At 37.7% G+C, this 24,417-nt stretch overlaps 1 protein-coding gene across 2 annotated transcripts in view; it reads left to right on the top strand.

Annotated features, from left to right (window-relative positions):
• beat-Ib (beaten path Ib) overlaps positions 1 to 24,417 on the top strand; it is a 130,051-nt gene that overhangs the window by 87,999 nt on the left and 17,635 nt on the right. The window lies entirely within an intron of this gene.

Below are 24,417 nucleotides of genomic sequence, written 5' to 3'. Positions count from 1 at the left end.
TTTTGTATGTTGTTTTTTTATTTTATATTTTGCTGTTTGTTTGTGGCTCGGGCCTTTGGTTTCTTTTTGGCGCTCAGTTTCTTTTTATTATTATTTCGCACAATGAACGCACTTGGCGCACATTAAATAAACCCCCAAGAAGCATTTATCAAATTTCTCTTTATAAATATTGCCAGCCCAGCAGAGACTAGGACTGTATAAGCCCCACTCTCCATTTCTCTCCCGCACACTCTTGGTCTGTGTGTGTATTTTTCAAACATTTATAAAAACGTCAGGTGCTGCGGCATGTGGCAGTTGGCAGGTGGCAGTTGGCAGTTGGGGCAAGGGCTTGGGCTGGGGCTGGGGCTGGGGTAATGCGCGCTTAATGACAGCAATGAAGATGCCAAAATGATAAACAGCAAAACAGCGGCCCAAAAGTGGCCACAACCAAAGCGTTGGACAACAGAAAAATGGCCGCAAAATAAACTGAAGAAAAATAAAATGGAAAACAAACAAAAGTCGAAAACAGGAAATGTGTTTGGTCATTTTATAGTTGGCAGGTAGCTGGGCATGTAAAATGTTGATGGTAATGCATGGTAAAACAAAAGTAAATGTAAGCATAAGATGGGAGCTATGTAAACGAAAGTTTTTTTTTAATCGAATATCGATTACCTGACCTTGGTGATAAATTAGAATGAGCAAAGCTGCGCTTAGCTCTAGATTTTCGTAACCGCTTTTTTCAATTACTCTATGTGCTGCATACTTAAACGTTGCATTGACTTGCAACTTGGCACTTGACTCCCTCAAAGGCATTTGTGACTTCTGTTCTGCTTTGTCTCAAATGCTTTGCAGCCTTGAAGATATGACATCACCGATTATTGTACTTAAGTACAAGTAGAGCATACGTCATACGTACTCTTTCTTTCTGATTTATATACTCTGTGTTCCGTATTCTTAAATGCTTAAAATCCGTATACATACTTTATTAGAATGTAAATTATTAGCAGACTCTTTCAAGCAAACGTATAAACAAATATAACGCCACATCACAAGCCAACTCTCTTTCTTCTCCATTCCTCTTTCTGTTTCATCCTTGAACGTTTTGTAACTACAGCAGGCTTGTATTAAAGATGTTTGATATATATTCCTTACTTTCAAGCCCATTCTACTCAATATTAGCTAATTGAGATTGATGCTTAATTAATTATTTTTAGCTACATTTTACTGGCTATCAGTCAGCCTTTGCTACACCTCTTTTATTCGGCTGTCAGTATTCAATAAATATCGTACTCTGACTCAAACAAGCTACTCAAATTTGTATAGTTTTACACTTGTATTGAAGTCTTGACTTTACCATTCTTACAAATTCTGAACTATTATGCCGCTGCTTTTTGTTTCCATCACAATCGCCAACATCAGCATCGGCATCATCATCGTCGTCCTCTGATTCTTCCTTGTCTTCTGTTTAATGAGTTGACTTTTGTTTTGGGAGCCCATTCATAGTCTGGCTTGGCCCTCCGACGTTCCTTGGCTTATTGATAACAATAAAAACCAACAACAACAAAAGAGCCCATTCAAATGGTTCAGCTTTGCATTGTGAATTGCAGATCTATCTATCTATCTATTCTGGCATTGTTTGCGCCGACGACAGCCGGGACGAAGAAAAGACGCGCCATTGAAGAGGCTGAAAAAAATCCAGCTATTTTTATACTCATTGAAAATATTCATGCAGGGTATAATCAATGTGCGTTTATGTCGATCCTGCGTCTACCTCTGTCTGTCCATCCTTATTTTATTGATAAATATAGCAAAAAAAACAACCGATAAAAAATAAAATCATAAAATTACAAAAGTACACCGCAATGGCGTAGTTTAGTACAGGGCATCTCCAAGCCGGGCACTCTCGCAAAACGCATATTTACTTGATCTGGTTGGCATTTGTTTGCCTCGACCAACAGAACATGCGCCCTGGGCGCACTTTAAATGTCAATTAGTTGTCAAATGTTTTATGCAGCTGGACTAAGAGAAGAAAGTGAGTAGAAGAAGCACCAACAAAATGGACGAAGATGAAGATGAAGAAGAAGAAGACGAATCTATATCTAAGCAGATGAAAAAGTTTTCAGCGTTTATTTGTGGAAAAAGCACAATGTCGAAATAATAATAATTTATAACTATCAATGTCATAAGTTCATGACATGCTCATCAATCAATGCATTAGACAGCTCAACACTGGCTGCTGCCAGGCGGCAGACGGGCTGAAGGTCTGATGGGGCGTGGGCGTGGCACAATCCAAAGCAAAAGTTTTGCTCCAACAGTTGTCGCTCTTGTTGTTGTGGTTGTTGTTGTCGTACATGGAAAAGTTTTTCGCCTTTGGCTGCCTCGCGGCGCATTCCTCATAATTTAATGTTGCATGCGAATTTCCACGCTACAATTGACAGAAATTGCGTTTTGCGTCCTCACGGCAACGGCGTCGTGTATTTGCCAAAGTTATCGAAATGTATTGGCAACATTCGAAAAGTTCACTGAATTGTTGTGTGTGTGTGTGTGTGTGTGTGTGTGTGTGTGTGTGTAGGGAAGGGGAGGGAGAGTGGGTGGTGTGCCCGACCAAAGGATCCGCCTGGACGGAGCGAATAGTTGATTGAGTTTTATTTTAATTCGATTTGCTTGCGTGTGAGTCGCCAAACGAAGAAATATCAACAGAAGTTGAAACCTGGGAAGTTGTAACAAACATGAATTATTGAAATCGACTTATAGAAATTATTTGGGAAATTGGTATGAAAGCAGAGTTTAATTCCGAAGGCTTTAAATATATTGATTAGTAAGAAGGGAAGAGAAGATAATATTAAAACAGATGGAGGGAAAATATAAAAAAAGTTAGGGAATTAAAACGGAGGAGACATTTGAGAGAAGAGCATGGGGCACATAGATTGGAAAAGGAAATTGGTATCAATTGTAGACCGAGCAAAGGAAATACAAAATTCATACCATAGTAATGGTGTGTGTGTGTGTGAAAGAGAGAGAAAGAGAGCGCTTATATGCAGAAGCGTATGAGCAAGATAGAGAGATAAGAGAAAGATAGTATATTAGAGGTATCGTCTACCCAGCTCAGATAATGGAAGAAACTGTGGAAGATATCTAAACATGTGAGATATTCCTGTTTTGTATAAGTTCATAAGAATATAAAAGTCTCTTAATCTCCCAGATATGCTCCGAAATTTCTCTTTGGGCAAAAGTTGTCTTTAAATTGAGTTAACTTTTATTTGAAATTTGTGGTATAATTTCTTAAACCAGCTCCGAAAATGTGAGGAAGTGTGGAAGGTATTCAAATATGTATATATATTCTTGCTTTGTCTTTAAATTGAGTTAACTTTTATATCGATTTAGAGATATTATTCCTTTACTATATGTTACCAAATTTCCTTAATTTTCACGCAAACAACTGCTTTTTAAAGCTCAGTTCTTCAGGTGTTGTTGCTCTATGAGTTTTTCTTTCCATGAGTTTTTCTTTCATTTATTTCACTTTGTATTTTGCATTTCCCTTTTACTTTATATTTTGCTTTCATTGTTATTATGTGTTGTTGTTGTTGTTATTGTTGTTGCTGCTGCTGCTGCTGCGCGTGTTCCTTATCCTGCTCACGCCCAGGGCTTATTCAAATTGACTCAATTTTTGTTAAATTTCCGCTGGCCTGCAGTACGTTCATATATTTATGCTCGAAATGAATCCTGCTGCCGGAGTTCGACCAGAGTTGCCACGCTCTGCCACTCTGTTTACGTGCTGAGGGGCAATTCCTTTACAGCTCACCCCTCAAGGCGGACGCTGCATTTCTGGAAGCCTGGAACTGGCTGCCCTTAATCCCGACCAGCGGAATGTGTCGGCGCAAAAGCCAATTTAAAAATGCCAACAATGATTTATGTTATGCAGCGCTCACTTTACTCACTTTACCCCTAGCAACCAGCCCCCCCCCCCCCTTCACTCCTTGCTTTGCTTTTTCACACGTAACTGCACGTAGTTTAAATGCCGTACAACATCGCGCTTTAATTTAAACAATTAACCCTAATGATTAACCCTAACAAGGCGGCGGCCCCACACACATTGAGCGCCCGTCGCTATGTAGCCAATAAAACTTAATGACTTAATGCTCCGGTTCAGGTTCCGTTAAGGCTTGCGTGTTTCGACCAAGTGGCAAAAGTCGCATAATTAAAACAACAACAACAACAACTACAACAACAATGGCCTTCATGTTGTGCCCACTAAAAACTAGTGCTAACTGCTCTATTTATATAAACGGCGCAGCGGCTCAAAGCGACAAAGTCATTGACTTCCCGTCCCTATCGCGAAATGTCGTTAGAGCAAGCGGCCATAAGAGCCGAAGGGTTCGCAGGGAGCTAGCAGGGGGGTTGGGTGAATCAGGAAAAGCATATGTGTGCGCTAACAACACTGCAGTAAAGGCGCAATTAAAGTACACGGAGACACGGGACAGAACAATAAAAATGAACAACAACACAATCGAGCAAAGAACAAAAAAAATGTAACCGCAACACGACTATTGAATGCACTGCGATAAGGAAAAATAAAAAATTGTTTATGTTTATTAGGCATTAAAAATGTCATAAAGGAAAAGTACGCAAAAACAACAAAAAGCTTTCGAAGCGCTTTCCTCATATAATGAGGAAGATAAAAAAAAGAAAATTACTGTCAAGAATTTAGAATTGCATTCCATGCTTGAATCTGAAAATTATATTCTTTTCAAATTGGTTTTAATTCAATATTTAAATTTTGGCACGTCTTTCGTTTGTTTTATCGATAAATTATATTGGGATTTAATAGTTACTTGGAAACTCTACTATATAAATAAACATAAAAATAAGACAGCCAGCTTAAAATTTAAAAAAAAAATTTTTTATCTCGTCCTTGATTCTAATTAAATACCTTAATGTATGAACCACAATTTCTCGTGGAAGATAAGTGAGAGTGTAATTCAATACGTGCAATTCAGAATTTAAGATAACATTAAGAATTTGAAGGAAGCTTTAGCTCGGAGCTTCCGAATTTAATTTAATTAATTAAAAAAATAAAACAAAAAAATAATATAATAAACAATTATATATTTATATGTTTAAAGATATATTTATAAATACAAGCAAGTTCCTCATTTTAGTTTTAATTTCAACTCAGGCATTCAGTTTACTGCTAGAATAGGTATAACAAACTTTTACTCCTATACCCTATCATTTTTTTCTATAGTAACAACAAACAGGGCACCACTTGGATGACAATGGTCTCCTGTGTGCGCCTCTCTCCCCGCACCTTTTGGGTGCTCACATGACGCTCTGGGCATAGTTGGTGGCAGTTATAAAAAGCCATTATAAACATATGTGCAAGCCGGATGCCGAGGATCCGTCCCTACCGCTACCCATACCCTTCTTCCTTAATCCCCTTACCCCTTACACATACACTGCCACAGCCGCTGTCCGTTCTTTTGCAGCAGTTCAAGTGCTTCCGCATTGCCGACTGTCAAGTGTGTGTGTGTGTGTGTGTGTGTGTGTGTGTGTGTGTGTGTGTGTGTGTGTGTGTGTGTGTGTGTGTGTAGAGGGAGGCAAGGATTGTTGCCTCTCTGTTTGCCTAGCTAAGCAAATGTGCCGGTGCCAATGCTGGTGTGTGTAGTTGTGCACGTGTGTGTGTGTACACTTGTAAATGTCTGTTGATAAGCGCGTAATTGTCGTGCGACAAGAAATCTTTATACAGCTACACACATACATAGATATAGATATAGATAATGTCAGATTTTAGGGATTAAAGAGATGTTCGAATTTCGCTGAATATTATTGACTATGCTTTTATGGTAATTTCTTTTGTCTTGTCAGCTAAGCTAAGGAGAAGTTGAATAATTGAAAAACTTAGAAACTAGTGAAACATAAAAATTAATCCAGCATGGCTTTATAAACTCTTTTGTGCAAAACTACAAAAAAATAATGTCCTTCACGCCTTTGGTGTAATATAACCTAAACTTAATTTTAAGCCAGTGTTTAAGCCAATAAAACAAGTTAATAAATTAAACAAGCAGCTGACCAAAATGTTTACATTTTAAAGTTTTTGATAGTCCAACTCAAACCTTTAACAGGCAGCTCGTCTCCTTCTCTGCTCTTGGCTTGCTCGCTGCTTTGTTATTAGTGGATTTTGTTGATGTTTTGTTAACATTTTTTGAGCGCTCGTTTGTTTGCTTAAAGTAAAATAGTCGCCACGCGCACAACACACACACACACACAGTCAGACTTAATGTCAAACGGGCCCAAAAATCCAGCGCATTTTGTTTGGTTGACCGAAAAACCGAGGCGCCCAAAAAATGGTCGCTTGTTGTTTGTTTGTTTGTTTATTTAGGTGCCAACGGGATGATTACAAATAATTTGCTTAAAATGTTACATTCGGCTCCACGCAATTGCCGTCAGCTATTTTGCCAGCCTGTTCGCCAGTTTTGTAAATATATAAACAGGCAGCCTACTATATAGTACATGCTATATATACAGATATCTTTATGGGTTGGCATGCTGCTGTTGTTTGGCATTTTAATTGAAACCTGTCGCAAATTTTGACACTCCAGCTGGCAGAGAAAATTGTGTGCACGGTGGGGCAGTGTTAGGTATATTAGGAAGGAACAAATACATATATCTAAACCCATATTTTTAAAGTATTAAAAAAGGTTCCCAAATTCAGTTTAAAAGAATAAAGAAGCATTATAATTCTTAAATATAAAGTATAATGACACCCATCTGAGCTTTCTTTTCTTTATATACCAAACAAATAAGCCTCACACCACTGTGCAACGCACTGGGCCACTGTTAAGCGCCGTCTTCTATTGCCCGTAATCCACATAACACGCAAATTAATTACCCATAATTAATAAATTTAAACACTACTCAAGTCACCAGACAATCGCAAAGGCTTAAGGCATTAATAACCCCCACCCCACCCCTCTTTCCAACTGTCCAACAAAATCCATCAGCATGACGCAAATTATAATTAAACATTCACAGCTAAACACATAATTTGCACTGCGAATTTCCGGCTTTGCCCGACCTAAAGAGTCTCCTCAGGCAGTCATAAATCTCGGCTCTGCACTTGATGCGTGGAAAGGCTATAGAAGCTGCCACCTAATCCCAATTATAACTCACGCCAAACGTGATAAATCAATAAACCGTCCGCTGCAGAGCCAACGCAAGTTATTTTCTATAAAGTCTTGAGTCTTGCGGTGTTTACGCTTTTGGCCATTTAGCTGTCAATTTATATGGAGTTCGATACGGGGGGTGTCAGATTATATACATATATAGGTTAAGATTACAGCATGAAAAAGCGTCAAAAACAATCTTGGAAGGATGCTCACTTTGGGTTAGGTTTTAGTTCTTAGTTCCAATAAGCGCACAAGATATTATTCTTTTATTATTGTTTTTATCATATTTACATTATTATTATTGCTATAATTATTATTTATTATTATTATTACTATAATTATTATTTATTATTATTATTACTATAATTATTATTTATAATTATTATTACTATTTGTTATTATTATTATAATTTTGAACTGGTTCAATGTTGGCGGCTAAATGTATATTCAATTCTGAAATACACCAAAAACTCGTATTATAACTTTGTTATTATTTTTTGAACGAATGCTAAAAAGATGTTATCTTCATTAATGGTGATTGAGAAACTGTAATAATTATTGAATCGGTCCAAAAATATAGGGCATTTCAGCTGAAAAACCGTTTCAAAGTACGCGAACGATCTTTATAGAATAAATTTGTATTTTGAAACGGCTCACAAATATTTGAAACGTGACGAACTTAGGTAAAAAAGACTCTCTAATTGACTTTGTTAGGTAACTGAGCTCCAATATGTAAAAGTTAAGTTTCCATGAAAAAAGTTTAATAAGAAACTGGTTCAAAAATTTCCGTGAAATGGCTTAAGAGCAATCAGATGAATTTAAAAGAACATTACAATCATATGCATACTTATATAAATCTATATGCATACTTAAATATATATACATATGTGAAATTTAAGCCCAAGCTTATTTGTTTTGAGTTGTATCCCGGAAGAAAGTTTACGAAATCAACATGTCTATGCTATGCTTAGCTTTAATCTGATATTTTCTATAATTGCATAGGGTATCATATTTTTGCCTTAATCTAATCCCATTTACATGCTCACTCTCGTTTTTATTCTCGTTTTAGGTAATTGATTGCAAAATAAAATTAATTTATGTGTCTGGGTGCTCTGGAGTTGCTTGAGTAAGTACCCGGCAATATATTACGCATCTGAGTAGTTGTTACGTTGCGAACGAGTCCGAAAAACAACTACTAAATAATTGTTAATGTATTACGAATAATTTATGACACTATTTCATAAAAAGCAATAATTTTTCAATATCAAACCAGGCGGCAAACTGAAACGGTCGAAAGCGCCAGACGAGGTGGGGCGAGGGCAGTTCCAAAATGTTGCTGCAGCACAGTTGCAGTTGAAGGTTTCTCCCTGCCTGCAACTCTGCCACTCTGCCTGGTTGGTTGGCTGGCTGGCTGACTGCCTGCTGCTTGCGTAATAAGCTTGATAAATAATAAAAGAGCGCTAGTAAAGCAAAGGCAGCGCAGTAGGTGGCAAACGAGGGGTTGATGCAGGGGGTTTGCCAGTCAGTTAGTGGGGTTGGGTTTCGAGTTTCGGGTTTTGGGCTTGGGCTTGGGTTTGGGTTACTGTCGCTACAAAGTGAAATTTATCATTTTTCATAGCTGCAAGCTGCAGTTTCTGAAACATTTCACTCAGCGCCAAGTGGCAACCGGCAACCTGCCACGCCCTCCATTTCAGCCCAGCTGGAGTCTCATATTTTTGGCTGCTTAGCTAGCGTCTCTCCCCAAAAAAGGTCTGCTCATGTTTGTTATTGCTGCTGCTCAGGCTGCTGGCAAATGTTTACGGAAAGAGATTAATTGATTCCACTTGGCTGCATACACAGTGTCCCTGCAGAGAAGCTGAGAGTAGCCAAAGGACATCCCAGTCCACTCTACTCCACTCCACTCCACTCCACTCCAGACAGTCCGTTTTTGGCGCTTCGCATGCGGGCTTTGAGGTAGGAAATGTTGGAAATGTTGTTGATTTTGGAATGGTATCTAAAATTTAGAATAGAATTTGTGCAGAAGCCTCAGCCCTTTTTGCACAATAATTACTGCTGCCCATACACAAAGAACCTGTGGACCCTTTCATGATCTTTTCGCCCACCTTCGAGCTCTGAACACAAAAAATGAATTCGATATTTTAACCAAGTTGATTATGCAATTAAAGGTAAAGTTAATCATTCGTTTGGTTTTTAAATAACACGTTATTAATCATAATTATGTCACTTATCATAGTTATTGGCGTTAATGTAAATTGCATTTCGGCACAAGAAAATACTAAATGCTCGACTATTGGTATGCCCTTTATTTATAGGTAATACATCTTAAATCCAGTGTTAGACAATGTAATCCGAATTTTAAGAATTTTCAAGAAAATTTACAATTTGTGGAAGATTATGTTATATAGCGTCCCGTTTAGAACACTGGAATTGAACATAATTTTATTTTATGTAATTATTAAACCTGCAAGAATTTCTGTAGAATTGATAGGCCAAGGTAGACACAGCTCTTGATATACAAATTGAATGCAAGCATGCTAGGTTAGCATTATATTATTATTTATTGTTTTTGTTATTATCATTTAATATTAGGCTATATTTTATAACGTCCAGTGAGAAACTTTGAAATGGAACATAATGTAAATGCTTTTGCGTAATTAAAAAAAACCTTAACTAGAATTTGCTTACAAACAATTTGTATATGCACTAGGTAATATACCAGTTGTGTAGCTTACGTACAGGGTATATAATTAAAGCATTTTTCAAATTTTTTAAAAATTTAATGACAGCTCCAATTATGCAGCACAAAATGTTGCACAGCAACTGCAGTTGCCACATTGTCTGCGCCTGGGCAGAGACGTAGGCCTCAACTCTCATAAAGCTGGCGGCATAACTTGAGCACATATAGCTTATGAATATGTATATACATATAATATATATGTAGTATAGCTTATATATTTAACTATTGGTATGCCTTACATGATTAAAACTTTATAAATGGGGCGCACAAAGGATTCGCCAGCCGTTGCCGCTGCCGTATTGTTGGCGCCAGTGCAGTTAACAAGTCCTCGAAAACAGTGGCAACGCTTTTTATAGTTTGGCAGCGCCGGCAAAACTTTTGCTCAAACTTGTCACAGGCGCCAGTTTTGGCCAAGTTGATGTTGAGGTTGCGGAGAGCTTACCAAGAGTCAGGCCACGCCCACTGCATTTAAGTCTGCAAGATTCGGGCAAAGCAGAAGAAGACAAGCCAAACATTTGCGACATGCCGCACAGTTTAATGTTTGACAAGCAAAACATGCAACGCCCCGGCTCCCCCCTCAAAACACCCGTTGCCAACTGAAGTTGCCCCCTTTTGCGGTCTTTGTCTTTTTTATATATTTTTTGATAACTTTAGCTTCAACTTGTCAGGCATTGCAAAGTGACAAATATATTTAATTGCTTGCAGAAGTTTGCTGCCAAAAAGTTTTGCGCTTCAATACTTTCATTTCGTCTTTATTTTATATATTATTTTATTAAAAAAATTTCAAATTTTTTTCTTGTTTTGTTTTGGCATTCTCTCTCTCTGTTTTTGGCATGTGTGAAATAGACGTTTTTATAATTGCTTGTAATTACGTTTTCATTTGTGGCCTTAATATGAATTCTGCATTTTATTTTCCAAGCATTTGGCTGCCGGGCACTGCTTTGATATGGTTTAAGTGCATATGCATATATATGTATATACATATTCATTTAAATATATATTTATTTCTTTATATATATTCATGCTTCTATATTGTGTGTACTGCATGAAATTCATCATTGCAGCAATGCTGCACAGCTTGCAACATCATTTCAGTTGCATTAACATTTTAATGGTGCCCAAGCAAAATGATTAAAATTTTAATTTCAAGCGTTTTTTGCTGGATTCAAAAAGAAGTAAAGATAGAGCTGAAGCGAAGCGAGAGGCAGTGAGTGGGAAATTTCTCATAGTGAAGTGTTGCAAGTTGCTAAAACTACAACAAAAGTTATAGACATTTTTTTAACTGTTTCTTCAGTTGACATTTTTTTAAGCATAAATTGTCATTAAGTTGCGGTTATTGCACGATTCAAAGTTTTTATAAAAAGACATAATGAAGAGATTTATTTAAGAGATATTTATATGGGATAAATTGAAGAAAATAATCGATTACAAGGAAACAAAAAAAAATTAGTCAAAACTTTAAATTTATAAATTTAGATTATGAAATATTAAAGCCTGCATCATTTGTTTTATTTTATATTTGCTTTATTAAATATAAAAAATGTTGACTAACAAGATAAATATATTTTATTCGTACGAAAACGATTCTATGAAAAAATTGTTAAGCTAAAGCTTTTTATTAAAGCTTAATTATACAGAAAAAACATATTTGAATATGTTTTAATGATTTAAAACGGACATTGAATAGCAAAAAATGAACATATTTTATTATTTTTTATTATTTGAAATTGGCATCAACAAAAGAATAGCAAAGCTAAATTTTATGAAGTAAAAGTAGTTTCATGTCATGTTCAAAAGCTCTGCCGACGCCTTTTTATGGCAAAAAAATTATATTGCAGCTACTTAATGCTTGATGCATAAATCTAAATTTATGACTTTACACAACATAATGGCAAACAAAAGCAAAAAAAATAAAAACATCAATTGTCGAATAATGCTTATTTTATGTAAAATAATAATGTTGTGAAATTTGAATGGCATTCAATTGAATTTGAATGGGACAAACAGTCATTAAAGAAGTGTTATGAACTGTTTATTGGGGCCAATTGCCAAGGAGCGAAAAGATAAAAAGTAAAAAACAAAACAAAAAACAGAAAAAAACATAAAAACAAATAAACTTTAATGCGCTTTGAAGTTCGCTGTTGAACACATAAACAAAAACAAAAGCAAAACTTTGCCTCGTATTACGAATTGACTAACCAAACAAAGGATCAGGCACAGGTTAACTGTGACTGTGTGTGTGTGTGTGTGTGTTGTGAGTAGGTGTTTATTGGATTACCTAACTGTCGCCAGGCTGTATCCTGTTCAGTCTCCGGCTGCCTGTTTGTCAATACTAATCTGCTGCTCCTACACACACACACACACACACACAACTACTACTAGAGCCGCCTGACAGCAAAAGAAGTAGTTTCAAACGAAGAGATGGGCGGCGTGACATGGGAGCATGGCTGACGACCTAGCGCTGCGATAGCGACAACACAATCAATGTGTAGAGATCGAAAGCAGCGGCTACTTTGTGGAAGGCCCGTGAAGGCACTGCCGTTGCGAGTATTTGAACCGGAAATCAAAATAAACAACAGCAAATCAGTCAAACAAACAAACAACAAACAGCAGAGGCTTCAGCTAAAAGCAATAAGGTCAACCACCCACCCACCCACACACCCTTAACATGGGCAATTTTTGTGACAGAGCTACTTCAGGGTGTGCGTGTGTGTGTGTGTGTGTGTGTGTGTGTGAGTGTGTCTACACCGAACATGTGCTCCAATAAAAGCTTATGGCACTCTTCCAATCAGCCAGCCACTTTCAGGCCCACCAGCGAATGGTATTGAGGTTTCAGGAATGTGGCTTGCCGATAGGGGCTGGGGGTAGGTTGAGTTAGGCGCTGGCAGCTCTTACAATTAGCTGGAAATTAATGACAACCGACTGAGTTTTGGTTAAGATACGGATGTGGTTCGCACTGAAATGAAATGTGCATTCACTTTTTTCCAATTTCTAACCATGATCCTATTTGCATACCCATTGTAAGAAAGTGAAAAGGGTATCGTGGTTTTGTGCATATGTAGAAAGATGATGATATATTTGTGCTCAATTAGAATATTGATATTGAAGCATTTATTTTCATATTGCCCTCGCAGATGAATATTATTTTAAATTATCGATAACTCGGGATAAACGGGGTCGTTTGCACAAAGTCGCTAGGTATCGATTTTCAGACAAATCATAGGGTATATAAGAGCTATATACACCAAATTCAATATCTAAATTCTCGCATTCAAAATACAGATTCGGAATATCCTTTTCAAAGGGCTTTCTCTTTGTTACAGCTACTTGACCAGGTTCCAGGGTATCTTATCGTCGTGCATTCCTGATTAGAGCACTCTTATTAGACTGCAAGCGCTTGGCTTTATGTCAAATAGTGTATATTTTCAAGTATAAATTTTAATTTTAATTCATATAATTTTTATATTTAATCAAAGATTCCATTGACTTTTTATCAAGGCTTTAAGCAGATTTAATACCTTAGACCCACAGTTTTTCCCATATATTTTTGATTGAAATATTTGTCTTCTACAAACTGTTGAGTTTTTTAATATTAGACCTAATTAACTTTAGCATGGTTAACTGGCAATGCATAAATCTACCCAACATGGCGCTATTTAATCCCATCCCCCCTCTTGCTGTAATTTTTCAAATGTCCATCAGCCACAGCAAGAAAAAAGGGTCAAGAATTTTTGCTAAGCTACTGGAAATTGCGAAGGTATTTGAAATTTTTATTTTGATTCAATTTACAAGGGACATCAAAAGGCGGACAACTTGGCAAACACTTGAACCGCGCGTGTAATACCATTTACAGCCACGCCTACAAAATGCTACCGTTGGCGCCTCTCAACTCCTTACTCTTCGCCTGTTTTTCTCGTTTTTTTTTTTATGAAAATTACATTTTTACATAATTTAACAAGCTGGGATGAGATGAGAGCAGGCAAAAGGGAAATCCAGCGAAAAGAGGGACTTGAGTTCGTCAGGCTGTCAGTCAGCCATTTTTTATGGGCGCTACTTGAGTTCTCTGTTGTTGGTTTTGCTGTTGTTGTTGCTGCTGCTGCTGCTGCATTGACCACTAAAGTTGCCATAAAGCGGCATAAAATTTGTGTTCTATGGCGGCACTATAAAAAAGAGTGGCACTTGAGTGGCCGCACTTTGAATAGGTTCTTTTAAGCTGCCTCCAATACCAACCCTTACAGCCCACGCCTGCCTGCCTGCCTGCCTGCCTGCCTGCCCCATCGTCAACAATATATTTAAGCGCAAATGATGTTGTAAATACTCAATTTTTTAGCAAGAAAAATGTCTTCATCATCAAGTGGCAGCTCCCCTCAGCCTGTTTCTCCCTAACCACCCGCAATGGCTTAAAAGCTTTACGGCTGCACGTTGCTGTTGTAATCGCCAAAAGTTTGCTTAGTGGCAATGGGTGCTTTGTGGTAAGAGCGGGGCAGGGCAGGGGCTAGTAACTGCGTCAAAGTGTTGTTAATGCGTGGGTTTCCTTCTAGGTAATGCTCGCAATAGAACTAACAAGAATTTGTATTGAAGAGCATCGTATAAAATTACCTCAAAAAATAGAATCGAGTAGAATTATGCATATATTTTTCCCTGTATTTGCTATGGCAATCTTAACTTCTTAGCGGGGCAGGGCAGGGGCTAGTAACTGCGTCAAAGTGTTGTTGATGCGTGGGTTTCCTTCTAGGTAATGCTCGCAATAGAACTAACAAGAATTTGTATTGAAGAGCATCGTATAAATTACCTCAAAAAATAGAATCGAGTAGAATTATGCATATATTTTTCCCTGTATTTGCTATGGCAATCTTAACTTCTTATAGATATACAATAAAACTCTTTTTGCAAATTTTAGTTGACAATATATTCGAGTAATAATGATAAATAAAATTAAATATAATGCTGGCATGGCCGAGCTTAACATTTTTAAAATATTTAATTGGCTGGCTCGAGGTCCAGGGCTTAATTTACTTAAATCAATAATGTAGAAATGAAAACAATTTTGTCTTTAAATCTTTCTTTTTCGATATATTTCGGTTGCACCTAGGCAACCGTCTCCAGGGCAATTGTTTGACACGTCTGCGCTCTTTGACATGGAAGTTGAAATAATTTTAAAAGATATTTTAACAAATCACAAAAATTGATCAAGCAACTCAATATTTTGGAGAGTCAACTAAAATATTTGTGTTTCTTTTATCCCAAGCTAACCTTACTTTAAAGCGCACACGACACGAATTTTAAGGAATTTAATCGACATGCGCTTTCAGTAAATCAGTAAAATGTTAAAAAAACTCTCTTATTCAATTTGAAAATCTTCTTAAATATGTAAATATAACTAAGATAAGTTACTTCACCCAAAGCCAAAACCTCACTCTTGTCTAGAATAGTTACAAAAATATAAAAAAAACAGGTATTATTTATTCGCATTGTCCCTTTAATATGGAGTTCAAAGCTTAGTCATAATACATTTCACTTGGTGCCATAACCTCACTTCAGAAGGTCCGTGCAAATGAAATCTCTGCAAATGACTGCGTGACGCCTTTAACCAATTGCCAGAAATCCCGAAACAAAATCCTTAAGACTCTGCTTAAACTTCAATGCGGCATAATAAGCTGCACACGGACTTAAAGACGGCCAAACGCACAGAAAAAAAAACGAGCGAATGGGCAACGCTTCAGTGGTTGCCACTGGCTGAAGAAAAAAATAGAATCCGCATCATTACCAGAAATGTCCTGCAGCGTCAATTTGCGGACGCCGTTGGCATTGTGCCCTCTGGGCAGCAGTAGTAGACCAGGGAACAGGGCACAGAACCCTCAGTCAGACACTTAACTCTAATGGTTTTGTCAGCCACGCCCCTCGAAAGGAAAACGGGAAGAAGGAGGAGGAAGAGGGAGGGAGGTAACTGGGCACTGCACACGCATACAAATTGACAATTTTATTGGCAACATAAATTAGTAAAAATAATCAATAAGCAATGTGGCAAAAAGCAGTCTGGAATGGCCGCATAAATTCAATTTATATGCCGCAATTGGCTCCAAGTGCGTTCATATTTGTGTGTCAATTAGATCCTCGAATGTCCTCGGGTGAACTCCAACCAAGCTGGCCACCACATTGCTGTTAATCTCATTTGTTTGGCTGCTGCGGCTATCTCCGCCGCCTGCACAAACTTGGGTAATTGCTCAATTTGCGCGCATTTGCGTATTATGTACTTGGAGGTAGCTTTTCCATAGAAATGGCGTGGGCTTGGGCTTGGGATTGCGACCCGGGGGCTCTGTGGTGCTGTGCATCTTGCAACTATTTTGCCGCACCACCAACAAAGTTTGCGTTCAGCTTTTGTTGATCCTTTTCAATTGGTGCACTAATTAGCGCAGTTTTTGGAAAAACAGTTCGTTTAAAACAAAATTAAATTGCGTTTTTATTGACTGTCCAAAAGTTATCAGACATTTGCCGGCCACTTTTCAGCTGTCTATCAAAATATTCAGTCTCCCTACATAAATTGACTGCGCTTCAGAGATGTGCGCGTGTCGAAGTTTTCATAATGCGATCGAACACGCGCACGATTTATTGACATCAAAAAAATAATTACTTAATTTTAATATATATATATAGTATTTGTTTAGTAGTGATAAGCCATGTAGAGTACGCCTGAGGTCGTGACTTATTGTGCTGTTCTGTAAGTTCTCGTTATGCTCAGTAGACACTAGAGATGGACATGGGTCTTGCTTTTATCCGTGACACGACGGGCCTGTGCTATAGAACTTTATTTCATACGTGTTGCGTATCCATGCAAACAATGCAAGCACGAATGGAACGATTTCTTAAGTAAAAAGTATGCTGTCAGATATTGCTTCAGACTCAAAGCCAATCAATAGTTCACATATTTCATCCAAAAATTGTATACAAAATTTTAAAATAAGACAAAGAAACGAGTTTATTATTTTTATTTACAAATTCTAAAATACTTATTCTTAAAGAAAAAGGCAAATAAAAAGGCTGAACATTTCCTGCCCGCTTGAACTCAATTGAAACTGATGCCAACTCAACTACGCACTCATCTTTCGCCCTGTCAACGTCTCTAGTTGGCTTCAATGAATGCAAATTCTTTTTTCTTTTTTTTTTTGCTTGCTCTTTGGCTGTTGGCCAAGTTGAAAGGAACTAAACAGTTCCACACTTAAATGCCGGAAATGAAATACAAGCAAAGCGACAAACAGGGCGGCAAATGGGCCCCTCCTCGTTTCTCTCACTCTCTCGTCTCTCTCTCTCTCTCTTTCAAATTGCTGTCAAACTTAGCTGAAATTAGAACGTGATTAGATTTCATTTAAGCATTAAGCACAACTGACAGCCAGCATGACAGCTTAATTGGGGGTTGGAGAAGTAGGGGATTGGCTATTCGGACTTGAAAATGATATTTTGAACACGCAAATTTATTGACAATTAGCCAAAGATACGGAAAGAGGCCGATATGCATAGAGATAGAGTATAGTGTGTAAGTTGAGCTGGAAACATTAATTATAACGTGCATAATTAACAAATCTCGACTCGAAGTCCAAGAAAGGAAGCGCACACCGAGACACTAATCTATATAAGTAATACGCATAAGCGTTTAATCAGGGGCGGATAGATGGAAGGTGGGCTCTGTGCTCGGTCAGGCGTATTAATTAAAGCTCACATTGGCTCGCTGTCCACGCAACTAGAAGTTATTAGTTGAGCTGTAGATAAAGCTGGCGCTCAATCCAATTTACGGCATTAATGGATGCCAAGGAGTAGCATGAAATTGTCTCATAATTGACCAGGCTACTTAAACGTATATATGTAAACATGTAGCTGGCAACGGTGAGATTATCGAGACAAGTAAACGGACTGTCAGTCACAGACATGCGCAACACCTACGTCAAAGTCCGCAAAGCTAAACAAACACACACAAGGAAAAAAGACAAGAAAATGAAGGGCCAAATGACAACCCGTCACGTAACACGCATTCAAAACACAACACACGACAACAAGTCGACTTAATCGTTGCAAAGTTAAACAAACACAAATAGATTAGTTCAATGTTCGCTCAATACTCGCAGCCAAAAGTCAAATTGTGTCGAAAAAAAAAAAGAAAAAACCAAGTAAAAAAGAAAGCAACTCTGCCCGGAAACTGACTGAAAGCAAAGCGCAGGCTGTGTGTTTGTGTGATGTGTGAGTGAGTGTGTGAGTGAGTGTGTGAGAGGTGTCAGAGGAAACCAGCAGGCGACAAGCAAAGCAAATTGCCTTTGAGCCAAACGATTGACGATTCCTTTTTGGACAGGACAGGAATTGGTTACGGCGCACGAGCACGGACTAAATAAATCATACAAATGTGTGTACACAGTTCCTTTAGTTTCTAAATGTATTCTGGTCCACACTCAACTGAACTTATCTGCTATATAGCACATATTCCGCTGAAGTTTACTTATGGCGCCCGAACTGTAACCTAATAAAAGTGTGTTTCGAGTGAATGGAAGATTTTCCTAATTGATTAACTTTCTTCTTTCTCCTAAATCCAATGAACAATTTTCTAAAATTCTCATAAAGGGAAAAGTAATCCCAAAATATATTTCTTTTTATATTTCCTATATATTTATAGTTTATATTTTATAAATCTTTTCTTAGCTGTCTCGAGGTCGTCTAGCGTTTACTAAAAACAAAAGTAAAAAACAATTATATATTTACATTTTCCCAAATGATAAAAAATACACATGTTTTTCATAAATTTTGGTCATGTTCCACAAGTTTTTTATTTTTATAGAATTTGAACAGTTGCTGCTATATTTATTAGAAAATCTCTGATGCTCTTTGGAAAACAAAATTTATTTTAAAGACATTTTTCAGACCCTATCAAAAATTTATTTTTTAATTTTAAAAAAAATAAAAAATAAATTGAAAAAATTGCTCAAGCTCCTTTTCAAAGCGCATTTCAAAGTTTTGCTATCATTAAGTTCTTTTTTTTTTCATTTTCTAAGTGTACTTTTTTTTTTAAATTTAAGTGATGTATTGCTTTAATAGAGCTGCATTTGTTCGCGCTCTTTTTTCTTGCTCTTCCACTCATATTAAATCCGATTACATAAGTATTTAATATGGCCCTGCCTGACATTTGTGCTCATGTTGAACGCATTTACCGCATATATCCTTTCATGCGGCAAATGAAAAGCTTAACCACCCGCTTTGTCATCATCATCATCATCGTGAACATTATTATCATCGTTAACTATCAGTTGGTGGTAGCTACTCCGCAGCTCGGGGACTGCGTTACTTTGCATAAATACGAACTACTCGACTAGGACAAACTAATTAGCTTACAGACATCGCAACATTTCATTAAACAAATGGTCCCTGGTGTATAATTTTAATACGCAATTACAGCCAACTCAACGCCACTCAATTGCCTGATAGTAAGCCGTACCCCCGCCCCACCAGTAGCTACCACCTCGCACTTGGTCCTGAGATACTTGAGCATAAGCCAAGGCAATAAATTTGATTTGATACTCATTGCGCTGGTTACCTACGCAATCGTTGGGCTGATGGGGCTGGGTGGGCTTTAAATTATTTGATAATTTATGCGAAAATTATGTGACAATTGAGCGAAAAAGCGTAGCGAAACGAGGCAAGGCTCAAGTTGCCTGGCAACACACAATCTCAAGCTAAAGCTTGTCCTTTATTGAAAACTGTGAACGTACCATCAATCAATTAGTTGCCATATCAAGTAGGTAAGAAAAACGAAGGGGAACGCAATGTCAGGCCTCATACCAGACATTCAGCTCCGTATCCAAATTTGACTCCATGTCCTCGATATCATTCAGGATGCGCATGGGGCAGATAAACTTGAAGAATTCATAGAGCACAAAGTAGACGGTCTCCAGCATAACGACAGGAACACAAACTACAATGCGACCAATAGGATATACTAAAATGTGGATGAAAGCCGCTGACCAGGGACAGCTGCTGTGCAGGACACAGTGTGGGTGTGCCCAGATAAAATAATGACTTAACCAGTGCTGCAAAGAGTTTATATATTCATTCGACCAATACCCATTGTGCCCACTCACCAGCAAGCAGATGTCTTGCAATGCTTTTAATTGTTTTACGCGGCTTGTATTTGCTTTGATACTTAAATTTCATTTCAGGAATTGAATTTCAAAAGGCTGAACTATTCAAATGCTTGTTATATTTCAAACACTTAAAACACAGCCTATGCTCGCCTATAGATATTTTAGTTATAAACTTCCACCTCTTAAACTCTTGCCTCTCTCGCATTTCCAATTAGGGCCGCAAAATACGCAAAAATATCAACCACAGCTACTCAATTACATCTCATTTACCTGTTGTTCCACCTCCTACTCGACTATCTCTTTTAAGAGCACAAATTGTGTTGGGTCTGAATAATTTAAATGCCTGAATTTGTGGCTTACTATTATATTAATGCCTGTGCATAGCTAACGCATTTTATCTGGGCTAATCAACACTTTTTGCTGGGCGCTTCTATCTGCCGGGCGCCCTCTAACGTTTTTACCTATTAACAAAGGTTAATTATTGCAAGCACTTACAACACTGTCTTGCAATCGATACCAATAGCTTGTGTCGATAGCTGTTTTTGTGAAAAAGTTTCTATATTCTACAATTTGAAGGACTTTTAGGATGACATTAAAGATTTTGGAGAATTTAACAGAGTTACGAGTAGATAGCTCGTATAGATTCTGAAAGCTTATAGAAATACCTACATTTTATAGGCTACTGCCATTTACAAAATATACAAATATGTACTTTTAATCAAAAATGCATTTACCCTATTTCCTTTCTGAGCAGAGTATCACGCTGTCGGCAACTGCGAAATGTCCCACACGTTCAACTCTTTCCATTTAATACAAGTCTTTAATAGACGTTACATTAAATATTAATTTGTACGCACAAAATCTGTGGCTAAGCCGCGATTTATGCTGTAAAAATAAACCCCAACTCGCCCACCACAGCCAAGGCGCACCCTTTCAAATGGTAATTAAGGGCCGCACGCTGAGCACCTGTTCACACAGGAGCTTAACCTTAAGTGCCACGCCCCCGCCATGTAGGCATTTATGTGCTGCTGTAGGCAAAAAAGGCAAAAAAAAAAAACATTTGTATATTATTTTTATTTGTATAAAAAAGTGCTGCATACTTTTAGGCCGATGCTTAATATTTACCACAGTGCGCCGCGGCAACAACAACAAACACACTTAAAATGCAATCAATCAAGAGCGGATACTATAGTGTGTGTGCGTGTGTGTGTGTGTGGGGTTGTGGCAAACAAAAGCCGCAGCAGCGCAAAATTGAAATTAATTATTATGCATATATCAACATTTAAATATGCATAAGTACACAGCGTACATATATAAATATACATAGGTGCATGCATCTACATTTGTATGCGTTTGTATGTATTTACTTATACACTTTGTATTTTTATTAGCGCTGCTTCAGATCGCCGACGATTTAATTAAATATTAATTTACTTTTTGCTTTATTATTACAACTTATGAAAACACGTGAAAAGCGAGAAAATTAAAGTAAAAAAATCAGTTAACGTCGCTTGCACTTGACTTGCTTCAAAGCCGGAATAATGGCAAAAAATTAAATATATATATTTTGTTGTTGTTACATACATAACATATATAATATACATACATTACATATATATTTATAAATTCAAGTTTTGACAATGGGCTGAAACAAAATGCGTGGCTGACAACAACAAAAGGACCCAAATTTGCTGGTTTGAAATTTAATTAAGCCCGCATTAAATATGTCAAACTTCGTTTTTGTTGCTGTTGTTGTTGTTTTTGTATCCTCGCAACTTGCCGCTGTTTATTCAGTTGTATAGATTTAATGAGCAAATTATGCGGCTTGTAATTGGGTCAGTTTAAGGTATACGCAAAGTGAAAGTGATAAGGGTTTGCCTCTAAGGTGAGAACTTAACTCAATTGCCAAGTGAGTGTCTGAATGTGGCTGTGAGTGTGTGTGCATGTCTAAGGACTCCTTTAATAAAATGAGTTACTTGAAATTGTCTACATTTGAAAGTTGCTTTTTTCTATTACTTGATAGATTTGTGCGCATCGAAGCCCGAGAAATAAGATAAGATCTTATAATCAGTTAGTCTTACAAATTGCTTTTGTCTTTAATTCATAATAGATTTGTGCGTTTAGAACTCTTAGGAATACTTAATAAAATCCTTTAAACCTTGATTTTCTCTCTTATTTATAATAGATGTGTACGCCTAGAACCCCTAGGAATATTTAATAAGATCTTTAAAAACGTCTTTCAATCAGCTAGTCTTACAAATTGCCCTTGTCTTCAATTTGTAATAGATTTGTATGCCTAGAACCCGTTGGAATATTAAATAAGTTCATTTAAACCTTCCAGTTAGTTCTATAGTTTGGCTTTTTAAGCCCTAGGAATATTTACTTAATTCTTTAAATTCTCCCTTCGAACAATTAGTCTCATAAATTGGGATTGTCTTTTATTTATAATAGATTTGTGCACCTAGATCTCCTAGGAATTTATTAATTTCTTGAAAACCCTGCGAACAGCAATGTTACATTATGGAAGCTAAGAGTATTTATTTATTTGATTTAATTTAATTTAACTCCCAATTATACTATACAATACTATTAAACTATAAGCATTTAGATAATATAGTCTATAAAAAAATATTGTTTGGTTCCTAAAGTAGAATCGTATAATTCAAGTAGAGTTATTTAAGTATAGTAAATTAAATAATAATAAATAAATCACATTAATTTTGGTTTTAAGCTTAATGTAGTTTCGCATAACTTTAGTAAAGTTCTTTATTTTGTATTTAAATTTATTAAGTATTTAATATTTTAAACACATTTATCAACTCAACTGTAACTCAGCCTTTTATCGCATTCTTTTAACTATTCCGCAAGCTGTCCAATTGTATTCTGCGAACACATTGTCTGTGTATACTTTCGTGTTGTACAGTTCCGATAGCTGCTTACTGAAAGTGTCATAATTAAAAATTCCATTATCAGCTGTCCAAGTTAAAGAGTTAACTGAAGGCCTCGGTTGTTGCAACATCAACGTCAAGTTTCTCAATGGCCACTCAAAAGCTGTTGTGGCCCGGGCTGAAAGGCTCAACTCTTTGGGCCGGGAGCCATCAGTACATCATTCGCATCGTTCACAGACCGCACACTTTAACAATTATTGCCAACCACACGGACATGAACATGGACACGGACACGGACACGGATACGGGACATGAACAAGGACATTCTCGGCTGCTTGTAATGTGCTCAATTTTTCGCATTTTGCACAGCCAACGCGACGGGCGGAACGAGCGGCTGAGCGATTGCAAGAGGCCTGCCAGTTGCCACATGCCACCTGCTACCTGCTGCCTGCTAGCTGCAAACTGCCAGCCATAATAATATTAAACAATACATATAAATCACTCAGCTGTCTGACAACGAGCCAAACGTCCAACGGCAACTGGAAAACGGGCCAACTGGGCAAACTTGCAAACTGGCAACCCGGGGAAATGGCTCTGACAGGCTGAAGGTTTTCATAAAAATTTACCGCCATAATGCTTATTTTAAAAGTCAATATGTTCGCTGCCTGTTATTTTAACACCCATCGTGTCCAGGTGCCAGCGACCGACAATCGCTTCCTCATATCCTTTGTACGGCTACAGGCTGCAGCACAAAGCGTCAACCCACAACAAGCACAACACAACAGCACAACAAACTGAACATAAAAACCAAACTGAACGCAACTAAAAATGCCGCCGTTTGATGAAATCGACTACGCAATACCCTGTTCATAGTTTGACAACAACTGAAATTGGTTGGTGCAGAGGAATTATTGAATGTCAAACTGAAAGGCACACACGCTATGTCCGACAGAGTGCAAAAACCAAACAACTCTTCTTGGCTTGGCGAGCAGAGTATTGAAAATGCACAAAAAAGGAAACAGGTCCGAGAGGGCCCCGCAGCCATCTAAAGTTAAGCGACACATGTCACCTGGCCAAAGCCTGCTGCTGCTCCTGCTGCTGCTCCTGCTACTGCTCCTGCTGTTTTCTCTGCTCTTGCTTCTGCTGCTGCTGCTGCTTCTGCTTCTTGTTCATATCCTGCCCGCTGTCGTGCGCTTTATGTGACATGATTATGTGCAAAAGTGACCAGGCTACGAATGGCAGTGTCACGCCCCCATACCCCGCCCCTCCATCCCTTAGGCCAACGCTCACACCTGTCGCCGTGTCAACTGGCCCTCAAGCATTGCCGACAAGCTGCACATGAATGGGCGCCGTTTGAGGCAGGAACTGCAGTTCAGCTTCAGCTTGACATCCTGCAAGCGCAGAACTGTTATTTCAGTGTGGCCAGCTCTAAAGAATGATTAAAGATATAAAGCAGAGCAAGCAGAGAAGCCTGTAGAGAGCTAATTAATGCTGTGATAATACTAATAAGTATTGTTGATGAGTGACAA

Source organism: Drosophila montana, unplaced genomic scaffold (genome assembly GCF_035044405.1).
Source record: "Drosophila montana isolate Dmon_TW-CO22-7 unplaced genomic scaffold, ASM3504440v1 contig_402_1, whole genome shotgun sequence".
In the NCBI taxonomy this organism is placed as follows: Eukaryota; Metazoa; Arthropoda; class Insecta; order Diptera; family Drosophilidae; genus Drosophila; species Drosophila montana.
The sequence above is the reverse complement of the archived record's forward strand: the minus strand, read 5'-3'. Positions and strand labels throughout refer to the sequence as shown.